We start from the raw sequence: 12,009 nt of genomic DNA on the forward strand, positions 1-12,009 counted from the left end.
CGCCGTGGCCGCCACCGTGGACAAAGTCGCACCTGTGGAATGACCTGGTGGTGCCTCGCCGCAGCAAGTCCAACCCGCTTTGCAGCAGGCTCTGGTGAGAACCGGGTAACACTTAGACTCTGGTCCCAGGTTTTGGCTTACGCCATTGACCGTGGTAGTTCAGTGGGTCCACTACCCCTGACTCCTGACACCCCCACTATTCTTACTTTTGTTTGCACTTGCTATAGAAACCTTTGTTATAAGGCTCAGAGCAGACACTGAATACACAGGGATTACCATTGGAAACTGAGAAGACAGAATTGGCCTATACGTTGATGACATGATTATATTTCTCTCTAATACCTATAGAGGTATCTATAGATACCTACAACTCAGACACGGGATGGATGCCCGATTCCCCGAACTCGCCGCCAATATCTAAATATCCCCTTATAGGAGTCTATATAACCCAAGGGCCGGAGGGCTTAATCTCAGCTCTGTACCTGCATCTGAGTGCGCAAAGTGTGGAGCACACCCTGCTGCAGCTGCTTGACAAATGGAAACAGCTAATTCCATCACTCACTGAGGAAACAGACCCAGGGGCACTGCCGGGTTATAATGTACTCATGCCATGCCCCCAAGCCCGTTCCTCTATGTCCATGAGCAGAGCAGTGCCTCCGGTCCTGTTGGCAGCTACGCTCAGCAGCAGGGACAAAGAGAAATGGGCCCAGGGCATGACAAGAATACATTATAATTCGGCCGTCCCTCGGGGCCTGTACCTCTATGTCCTTGTTGAGCAGCGGCCTGGCCAACCCATCTTCGTCCTCCTCTTTTGAAGTAACGTGATGTCGTCGTTGCAGGAGGTAAGTAAAATGATATACGTACCTATGTATAGTTACATGTATCTTTAAATGTATCGCTGTGTGTATATATGTACAATCACCGGCCACTTTATTAGGTACACTTGTCCAACTGCTCGTTAACACTTAATTTGTAATCAGCCAATCACATGGCGGACACTCAGTGCATTTAGGCATGTAGACATGGTCAAGACAATCTCCTGCAGTTCAAACCGAGCATCAGTATGGGGAAGAAAGGTGATTTGAGTGCCTTTGAACGTGGCATGGTTGTTGGTGCCAGAAGGGCTGGTCTGAGGATTTCAGAAACTGCTGATCTACTGGGATTTTCACGCACAACCATCTCTAGGGTTTACAGAGAATGGTCCGAAAAAGAAAAAACATCCAGTTCTGTGGACGGAAATGCCTTGTTGATGCCAGAGGTCAGAGGAGAATGGGCAGACTGGTTTGAGCTGATAGAAAGGCAACAGTCACTCAAATTGCCACCCGTTACAACCAAGGTAGGCAGAAGAGCATCTCTGAACGCACAGTACGTCGAACTTTGAGGCAGATGGGCTACAGCAGCAGAAGACCACACCGGGTGCCACTCCTTTCAGCTAAGAACAGGAAACTGAGGCTACAATTTGCACAAGCTCATCGAAATTGGACAGTAGAAGAAAAATGTTGCCTGGTCTGATAAGTCTCGATTTCTGCTGCGACATTTGGATGGTAGGGTCAGAATTTGGCGTCAACAACATGAAAGCATCGATCCATCCTGCCTTGTATCAACGGTTCAGGCTGGTGGTGGTGGTGTCATGGTGTGGGGAATATTTTCTTGGCACTCTTTGGGCCTCTTGGTACCAATTGAGCATCGTTGAAATGCCACAGCCTACCTGAGTATTGTTGCTGACCATGTCCATCCCTTTATGACCACAATGTACCCAACATCTGATGGCTACTTTCAGCAGGATAATGCGCCATGTCATAAAGCTGGAATCATCTCAGACTGGTTTCTTGAACATGACAATGAGTTCACTGTACTCAAATGGCCTCCACAGTCACCAGATCTCAATCCAATAGAGCATCTTTGGGATGTGGTGGAACGGGAGATTCACATGGATGTGCAGCCGACAAATCTGCGGTAACTGTGTGATGCCATCATGTCAATATGGACCAAAATCTCTGAGGAATGCTTCCAGCACCTTGTTGAATCTATGCCACGAAGAATTGAGGCAGTTCTGAAGGCAAAAGGGGGGTCCAACCCGTTACTAGCATGGTGTACCTAATAAAGTGGCCGGTGAGTGCATATATATACTGCTCAAAAAAAATAAAGGGAACACTTAAACAACACAATATAACTCCAAGTGAATCAAACCTCTGTGGAATTAAATTGTCCACTTTGGAAGCAACACTGATTCACAATCAATTTCACAGGCAATTAGCAAGACACAATAAAGGGACCACAGTGCCAATGCTTTCTGGCTGATGTTCAATTTTGAATGTTGGTGGTGCGTTTACACTTGTGATAGCATGAGATTGACTCTACAACCCACACAAGTGGCTCAGGTAGTGCAGCTCATCCAGGATGGCACATCAATGCAAGCTGCAGCAAGAAGGTTTGCTGTGTCTGTCAGCGTAGTGTCTAGAGGCTAGAGGCACTACTCGGAGACCTGACAGTACACCAGGAGACATGGCGGTGGCTGCAGGAAGGCAAAAAGCCATTTGTGCATGGAAGAACAGGAGGAGCGCTACCAGAGCCCTGCAAAATTACCTCCAAGAGGCCACAAATGTACACAAATTGTTAGAAACCAACTCCATGAGGATGATATGAGGGCCCGACATCCACAGATGGGGATGGCTCCAGACCAACACTACACAGGATGCTTGGCAATTGCCAGAGAACACCAGGATTGGAATAATTTGCCACTGGTGCCCTGTGTTTTTCACAGATACATTGAGCACATGTGACAGACTTGAAAGAGTCTGGAAATGCAATGGAGAGCGATCTCGCAGAGGTCAATAATGGTGTGGTTTGGCATTTCTTTGAAAGGCCTTACAGACCTCCATGTGCTCGCCAGAGGCAGCCTGACTGCCATTAGGTACCGAGATGAAATCCTCAGACGTCTTGTGACACCATATGCTGGTGTGGTTGGCCCTGGGTTCCTCCTAATGCAGGACAATGCTAGACCTAATGTTGCTGGAGTGTGTCAGCAGTTCCTGCAACATGAAGGCTTTGAAGCTATGGACTGTCCCGCTCGTTCCCAAGACCTGAATCCGATTAAGCACATCCTGGACATCATGTCTTGCTCAATCCACCAATGTCACATTGCACCATAGACTGTCCAGGAGTTGGACCATCTGCAACCTCATAAGGAGCATGCCAAGATGTTGTAGGGAGGTCATACAGACACGTGGAGGCTATACACAATACTGAGGCTCATTTTGACTTGTTTTAAGGACATTAGATCAAAGTTGCATCAGCCTACATTGATGATGTTTTTGTGATTTTGTTGTCAGCATATTCATCTTTGTACAGAAAAAAGGATTCAATGAGAATAATTCATATATATATATATATATATATATATATATATACACTGTATGTGTGTTTATGGTGTGTATGCGTGTATATGCTGTATGAATATATATGATTTATAGTGTGTGTTTATGTGTGTACAATGTCTATATACTGCATGTCTGTGTGTAGATGCTGTATGTGCATTTATGGTGTTAATGTCTGTGTATTTATGCTTGGGGGAGATTTATCATTGCTTCCAGTTTATTGGCTTCGAAGCAGTAAAATAATCATAAATTCTTGCCCCGTGTAAGTAGAAGAATAACAATAGCGGCTACTACATGTGGGTGTAGAGGGGCTCAATGGCCGGTGGAGTGGCCGGGTATGGGGTGAGAATGCCCCGTGCCTGTGTATTTGCCAAATTCTCTTGATGTTTGTTGGGCAACAGGGAGAGCAGGAGTGCCGGTATATGATAATTCTCCCTCACATGTGTATATATTCTGTATGTGTTTGTATATATGCTGTCTAAAAAATCCCCTCTGTGTATATATAATGTATATCTATTATAACGTATGTGTGCAAATTTGTATATACTATGAGTGTATATGATTTATATATATTGAATGTGTGTATACATTTATGTGTATACACGGTATATGTTTGTATATACTGTATGGATAATTGTATAGATGTATATATAAGTGCTTAAATGTGTGTATATGAGTGTACAAATGTGTATGTGTGTAAAAATGTGTATTTATGAGTGTACAAATATGTCTACAGGGGCCCTATGCACAAATCGGCCTCTTCTAGTTACGCCCCTGCACCTGACATTGACACCTGAGAATGACATCTAAGTCTGACACCTTAGGCCTAAATAATCCTTTGACCTCTGATGAGTCTGACTCCATGCAGGTGATAACATTATTGTGGCACTGCGTGAGAAGCAGCAAAGGAAGCGATGAAGGCACTAGCAGTGCAGAAGTGAGTACTATTATTTTATTTTTTTATGGGGGTTCTATTACTACTGTGTGGCCTATCACTATATTAGTAGATTTACAACTGTATTTGTGCACTTGGACTGGTTCTGATGCTGTATTTATTAATCTAACTTGGTTCTGGTGTTTTATGTGTAATAACTTATGGATCTGTGCAGTTAACACAGTATTTGTGTATTGTGTTGTTAAATGGGCTATATTGGTCTATAAACGATAGCATATAGATCTATAACTAGCCTGTGCAGTTAAGTATGTTAACAATTTTATTCATAGTTAGCTAAATTTTTATTTAAAAATGTAGACTAGAAGACTATAAAAGTTAAACATTTTAAATTTAATTGTTTTTAGATATATTAATATTTTAAATATTATAATTCTTCATTATAGCGGGTATCATTTTTTGCATGTTGTTGCCTATTGTTAAATAGGCAACAACATGCCTGTATACCTAAGTAAAATTTCAATTGATAATTCAGCTATGAAAGAAGATAAGAAATAGGAATCAAGTTCCGAACCACTAAATCCAACTGACACAAGTCCCCTGTTAGGGTTGGGTAACACAGAAGACAGGGGATAGTGTGCCCTGTGCTTGCCCCAACCTCTGTCACTTCCTATAGCCCCCCCCCCCCCCCACGCTAAACCGTGGGGCGACTACTTGATGACTCAAAATACACTGGATAAGTGTGGGAAGGGAAACACAAACAGACTGACAAACATAAAACACAAAAGAGTGGTAAACTAGCCGGAGTCACAACGAGAGGGTACATCAAGAGCAAAATCAGTAAGCAAAGAGTCAATGTCAAAAAACTAGCCGAGGTCACAACAATTCAGACAACAGAACAAGTCAAACCAATAGCGGAGAGCAAGTGATGAAAGGGATTTCAAACACTGGCACAGGTGACTAGTGAAGCTGCAATTTATGCAGCCAGAACCCCACCTCCAGAACCTGATAGGAGCTGGATAACTTCTGGGAATCAACCCCTCATGGTGCAGAATAAGCAAGCACATTCGCAGGCACCATGCAGAGGTACCACAACTCCCAGCAGTCCAGAGCACAACCCCTAAACAGCGCGAGGTCTTAGCAGCTGCTGCCCGGGGCACTCGCCAGAGACCGCTGGCAGCGGACGAGAGGTGGAGTTTGCGCGGATACGGGGTGGAGGTCGGAGAACGCTGCTAGCACCACCAGAAGTTCCAGCATTTTCCTCTGCGAACCTGACATCCCCAAGCCAAATTCCCCAATGTATCCTCAGATGAAAGATGAGAGTCCTTAGTTGATGATCTTACTGGCTAACTAAAATTGTGATAACAATTGCAAGCTTTCAAGACTACTCAGGTCTCTTCATCACCTTTTTAGTTAGCCATGGTGCAATGAATATTTTAGCTTTTCATATGTATCCTATAAATGGTCAGATTTTGTTTTCAGTCAATAGGTGGCACTAAGCAAGCATGAATACAAAAGCAACCTGCTGATAATATTGCTAAACTTTTGTTATTGTCCAGAATTCCTTTATGCTTCCTCCTTTTCCACATTTTATAAGTACAACTATTGGTTTTCATATTACAGGGAACCTGCCACCACAATTTAGTTTATCTTTCATGTAAATGATAAGTTAAAAGTCAGGTTGGTGGAAAGCTTCTGAGAAAGAAAGAAATCTTTAAATCCAGTCCCATTTACAGTTTTACAGTCTGTACTTTGTCTGTCTTTTTCTGGCAAACAATGTTATATACATCACAAAAAAGCAGTATACACTTGGACTATACAAACACTACAATTTCTAACAATTATCACATGCCATTCCATTTCAAGGTTAATGCATTGTATTCCCTTCCTGCATTTTTTATTTAAGTGTTTTCAAGTACAATTTTTAATGTATTTTATTATTGATATGAATTCTGCATATATGTTATATATGCGGCAGAACGTCATCACATCCCTTGTATAAGTGCATGGCAGCGTATACAGGGCAAAACCCCAGAAACCTATACAATTATGATTAGCCAGACTACTTGTGCTAGTGCTTGAGCGGCCTTTGCTGGTCGCATTGAGTACTAACTCGATAAGGATAGAGAGGACGTGGCACCTGGTCTCCTTCCTTAGCCATGTGACCTGGCCCCATGTGGCAATACCACCAATACTGCCCTCATTCCATTTATAAAGTAATGATGCTCAAATGATGCCATATAGCACAGGACAATTTCAGAGGTGGACTACATCAGTGTTGTCTTGGATAAATCATTAGCATAATGTATAGGGTTATTTTTAAATAAACTAATGATAAAAATATAAGAAGATTACTGCAGTCACAGCGCCTTTAACTATGTGTAAGAGTCCCTGGTTTATCCATGCTTGATTACTTTAAAGGAAATCTACCATCTACCAAAAGTCAAGCATAGATAAACCAGAGACACTTACTCATAGATCCAGGCACTGTGACTGTGGTAATTTTCTATTTGTTAATGAGATCATAAGTGAAATTAACTCTACATGTACATTTAAAAGGATTTTGGCATTGCTACATAATAACACAAAAAAATTATAGACATGGCAAATGTGGTAAGCTAGTCCACTCTGCACCGCCTGTGGGTGATGTCTGGGCTTCTCACAAGCCTAGATGCTTTTGGATCTAGAGGTCACTTTTTAGGGTTTTTTTATATGGTATTATTGTATAAACCTCTGATTTTTAAACTCTACTTCAATTGCTGTGCTTTCTACAAGCTTTGGATCCACATACCAAGGGGACTTCCAACCTTTCAGTACAGCTGACCCCCCTTGATAAGTTGGACGTATATGTACAACTCTCGTGGACTAAATTGCTCCGGATTGTTGTCTAGACTCAACTTTTGAATTTATGCATCAATGTGTATAATAGCAATTATTCTCTGTTAATTTGCACAGTTGAATTGATAAGCATGACTTACCATCTCCCTATTTGTCATTGTACCATGTTTTACTTAATAAAAAAAATCTATTTGTTATCCTTGGACTCCTTCATTCTAAACTCAACTTTTAAACTTATGCTAGAGACCCGACTCTGAACTTCAAACAGTATAAGGGTTGAGTGAAATGTCATTTTTACTTTGCGTTATTATTACTATGCATTACTGAAAGTATTACTATAACATACTTAAAAACAACTCTTTTTAGTTTTAGTAGAAATTACACCTAAATGTAGGTTTTATCACAAAATACATACCATTTTTTCTGCTGCAGTGCTTCAGTTCCCTTGTTAATCCAGTTCTGAAACCCAAGATGTCTCCTTTGCCCTGCATTGCCCATGCTTTGTAAGCATTACATAAAGATCAAAGGACATCTGTTCGCAGGATGACAAGATCTTGTAATGTATGCTGAATGACAATCCACTTGACCTAAGATTAATCGGTAGTTTCTGAACGTGAAATATAAAACACTTAATAAATGTCTGGTATTTTAATTGGTTTTGTGGTTTCACAGAAATCCAGTGACAAACAAAGCTGTGTAAAATAAATCTGATGCTTAGACATCTAAATTACTTAACGGGCTCATAACATCTCATCTTTTTGTGGCTGAGATCCAGAGACACAGGAACACAGTTGTTCTTTGTTGTTTCCAAAACTTCTGAAGTTAACAGGGTAGCTTTTAATGTTACGCTTTTTCCATAATTCTTATGTAACACTATATGAATAACAGTAATAGCAGAGAATAATTGCGTATAGACGGTGCTTCAGGCTTGCTGCAAAAGCTTCATAAATGTGTCCTACTAATTATGTTCTACAAATATCTTACAGACACATTGTAAACAGAAATATAGTCATGGGGCATGTTCCATAGGCCCTGTGTGCCAGGTAGAGCCATCTAGTAACTTATAAATACTTTAAAATGGTAGTCCCTGGAGTGTGGGGTTGAACGGAGGAGCAACTGACAAAAAACATTCTATCCCAAATGCCCAGGATGTAGAAAACAGCAGTCTCCTCTTTTTCCAAGATCAAACTCCTCACTCCATGTGGTCAACAATGGAATACCCTTTGCGATCCTTTATGCATCTACAATCCCTGTAAGAAATATCCACTGCAAGTGTTAATCCACCTTCATGTCTGAGGCCGGCAGAGGATCCTACATAAAAAGGATGAGATAATTGTATAGATTCTCAAGGTGTAGGGATAAAAACTGTTTATTGTTATACTCACAAACAAGTATTAAAATTGTGCATTTAGTCATAGTAAAAATGCCAGGCATCTTGCCCAAATAACCTTTTATTTCAGACCATACGGCCTCAAGGTTTTCAGTTGGTAAATCCAGAAACCCTCTATAATATTCAATTTCTAACTAACATCCTCACCCCTTCCACAGCTTTAACCACTTCAAGACCAAAGAAATATGATTATGTTTCATTTTAAAATGTGCAGATCAACTACTTGTCAAAATTCACTTCTTAATATTCCTTATATGTTCTCCTATCCAGATCTTTAATTGCCTTCATGTTCTCCAGGAAGTACGATCATGTAAATAACAGAGTATGTATCACAATTTATATCATTCTTGATTTTATATGTTTGAGTGTCTCTATTACCTGTAAATTCTCTACTCCCCTATTCTCCCAAATTCTGCTTTTACAACTATTGCATTTTCTACATGAGTAAAATCCCTGCACATTGACCCACATTTATCAAAACTAATGCACTCTGTACAATGTGTAGTTTTCCTGTGAAGTGTGCAGATTTATCAAAACTGGGGCACAGTCTTCATTAATCTGGCGGCCCTTGCACTACTCTGAAAGTGTGCACCATGTGTTTTTGGTGCATTTTATTCATACTGCAAAGTTATTGCGCATATTGAACAGAATTTTGGCGCGCGTCAGTAATAAATGTAAAGCAAACTCCGACTAGGCACTAACATGTCCCTTTAGGTGCACATTTTGTCTGTCTTGTTGGACACAGTGCAGCTGCGTCACAAAACTGGCGCAGACAATTTATAAACAAATGTGCAAGCAGTTTGCACATTCTTTACAATTAAAAATCAGACAGAAAACTGGTGTAAATAAATGCGGGCCATTGTCTCTTCCCATTTGACATAGCTACCGTAGATGTTACCATGTCTTGAATGTCAGCCGCTTTTTTAAATACCACTTGGGGTTTACTTGTAACAACCTTCCCTAAAATCGGGTCATTAGATATGAGATTCCAATTCTTTTCAATTGTCTCCTCCCCCCTAATGCTTCCTTGCAATTGCAATTGCAATTTTGCAATTTGTAATGAATAGTTCTTTTAAGGACTTGTAATATACTGCACAGTCACTTACAGTATAGTATACCTAATTAATTCCATGTACAGCAACAGCACTCCCTCATTAATTGATATAAAGTGTTAGCATTCTTCATCATTATAAGGTAAAGCAGCACATCATCAAATAATATGTAATACAACACCCACTCAGTACCGTATATACTCGAGTATAAGCCAACCCAAATATAAGATAAGGTACTTAATTTTCCCACAAAAAAACTGGGAAAACCTCCTGACTCAAGTATAAGCCTAGGGTGGGAAATGCATTGGTGCTAGCCCATGCCCACAAGTATATAGCTAGCCAGCTCCCTGCATCCAGTATATAGCTAGCCAGCCTTCTTCCCCGATTATATAGCTAGCTAGCCAGCCACCTGCCCCCATTATATAGCTAGCCAGCCCCCTACCCCCCAGTATATCACTAGCCAGCCTCCTACCACACAGCCCAAATATCCAGTCCATGCCTCCCAGTATATAGCCAGTCCCTGCCCCCAGTATATAGCTAGCCTGCCCCCGAGTATATAGCTAGCCAGACCCCTGCCCCCAGTTTACAGATAGATAGCCCCTGCCCCAGTATTTAGCCAGCCAGACCCCAGTATACAGCCAGTCAACCCCTGTATATAGCTAGCCAGCCTCTGTATATAGCTAGCCAGCCTCCAGTATGCCCAGCACATAAAAAAATAAAGCCAATACTTACCTTTCTGAGGCCCCCTGCAAGTTCTATTCTTACTTCCACCAGCGGCATGTACGTGCGCACTGGCCCAGCACACTATGATGTCAGCCGAGTTTGGGTTTTTCATAACATTTTAACATTTTAATATAAATTTGGTAATTTAATATAGCACAGCACACCCATTCATTAAATGTAATACAGCAGTACCACATGTCATGAATCAATATGTCACACAGCACCTCCCATTGATTAAAATGTAGAACCCTGTCTTGTCTTGTTTTAGGTAAATCCCCCTTACATTCACTGTTCATTACTGTTCGTGTAGGCAATAGTTCTGTTAATTGACTATTTATTTTGCTTGCCTAGATGTGTATGTTTTATCTAAAAGCTAATGCTAATATAACACCTGTATGTTTTTACACTTGAGCACCTTAAATTATATAATTTCTTGTATAATGCTTTATTAATGTGCAATATTCATTAAAACTTGTTGTTGAACCATAGATAGTAGAACATCCATTAAATAATATGTTGCACCAAAAAACCCTCAGTAATTAATATAGAGCATAGCGACTTTTCTGAATTTACACACAGTTCAGTACCCCACCTCCTTTTATCAATCAGTCTGGAGTTTATTCATCCAAACTTTTGCAGACCCACTCCCACTTAATTAATTCAGTTTTAGAAGCCTGCCCCCTTATTAATTCATGCAGACTCAACAGATTTGAATTCTGTCAGGGGCGTGATTGTCATGGCCTAATTACGTCACACTCTTGCGACACAAGTACATTGAGAATCATTACATGCAATGTCACAATATAGAAAACTGTGAAAATCGTTAGAAAAACATCAGCCACTAAAAAATTTGATACATTGATAATTCCAGAAATAATATAATGGTAGTTGTTAAACTAACTGAAAGGCCAATACCTAGCTTTGCTACTGTGAACTGAGGATAATGTGTCCCGCTCTAGTGACTTGTCTTGACCTAAGGCTCAATAAGTGCTTCTGTCTTGACATAATTAGTTACGTAACATTGCAGAAGACAAGCATTCCTCACCCATTACACAGCAAGAGGCAGATATTTAACTGAAGAAGTCTTATACCAAAAGAGATCAAACATTTGAACTATTCATATTACAAATATACAAAAACATGATATTCTCACTCACTCACCAGAAACAGAATATAAAAATAAATTATGTTTAGCTTAAATGCATTTATTATAAACAGATGTTATTTTGGTGGTCAAATTATAAATGGTTTAAAAACAGATGCAACACTGTTTAATGGTATTTAGCCACATGCAAGAGGTTATCTTATGCATCTACAATTCCATTTTAGAAGAACAAGGAGATTTATATAATTTACTATGATAAGAATTGAAATCGGATGCTTTCCATTAGTTTACTTTCGCTTTGTTAGTAAAAGGATGAAACTACAGTTATTTTCGACCTAGATAAAGGAAAATACATTTCTATTGACCTCTGAAAAATAGTACTGTTATGTTTACTAGCCGCTCACACTGTGGTAAAGTCTGAATGATGGAGATACAAATTATCTCATCAGAAAATTCATTAAATAAACTGCACTTTTGTGCAAATAAAAAAACAATTTCAAGATTTACTTACAACAGACACACTCTCATCATTCTGCAGTATTACACAGAATTGACAGTGAACTTGGATTGGTCAATGAAGTTGTCAATCACAGACCTTCACATAAAAGGCGCCCGAACCGCCCCTAGAAGAA

Source organism: Engystomops pustulosus, chromosome 1 (genome assembly GCF_040894005.1).
Source record: "Engystomops pustulosus chromosome 1, aEngPut4.maternal, whole genome shotgun sequence".
NCBI classification, from domain to species: domain Eukaryota; kingdom Metazoa; phylum Chordata; class Amphibia; order Anura; family Leptodactylidae; genus Engystomops; species Engystomops pustulosus.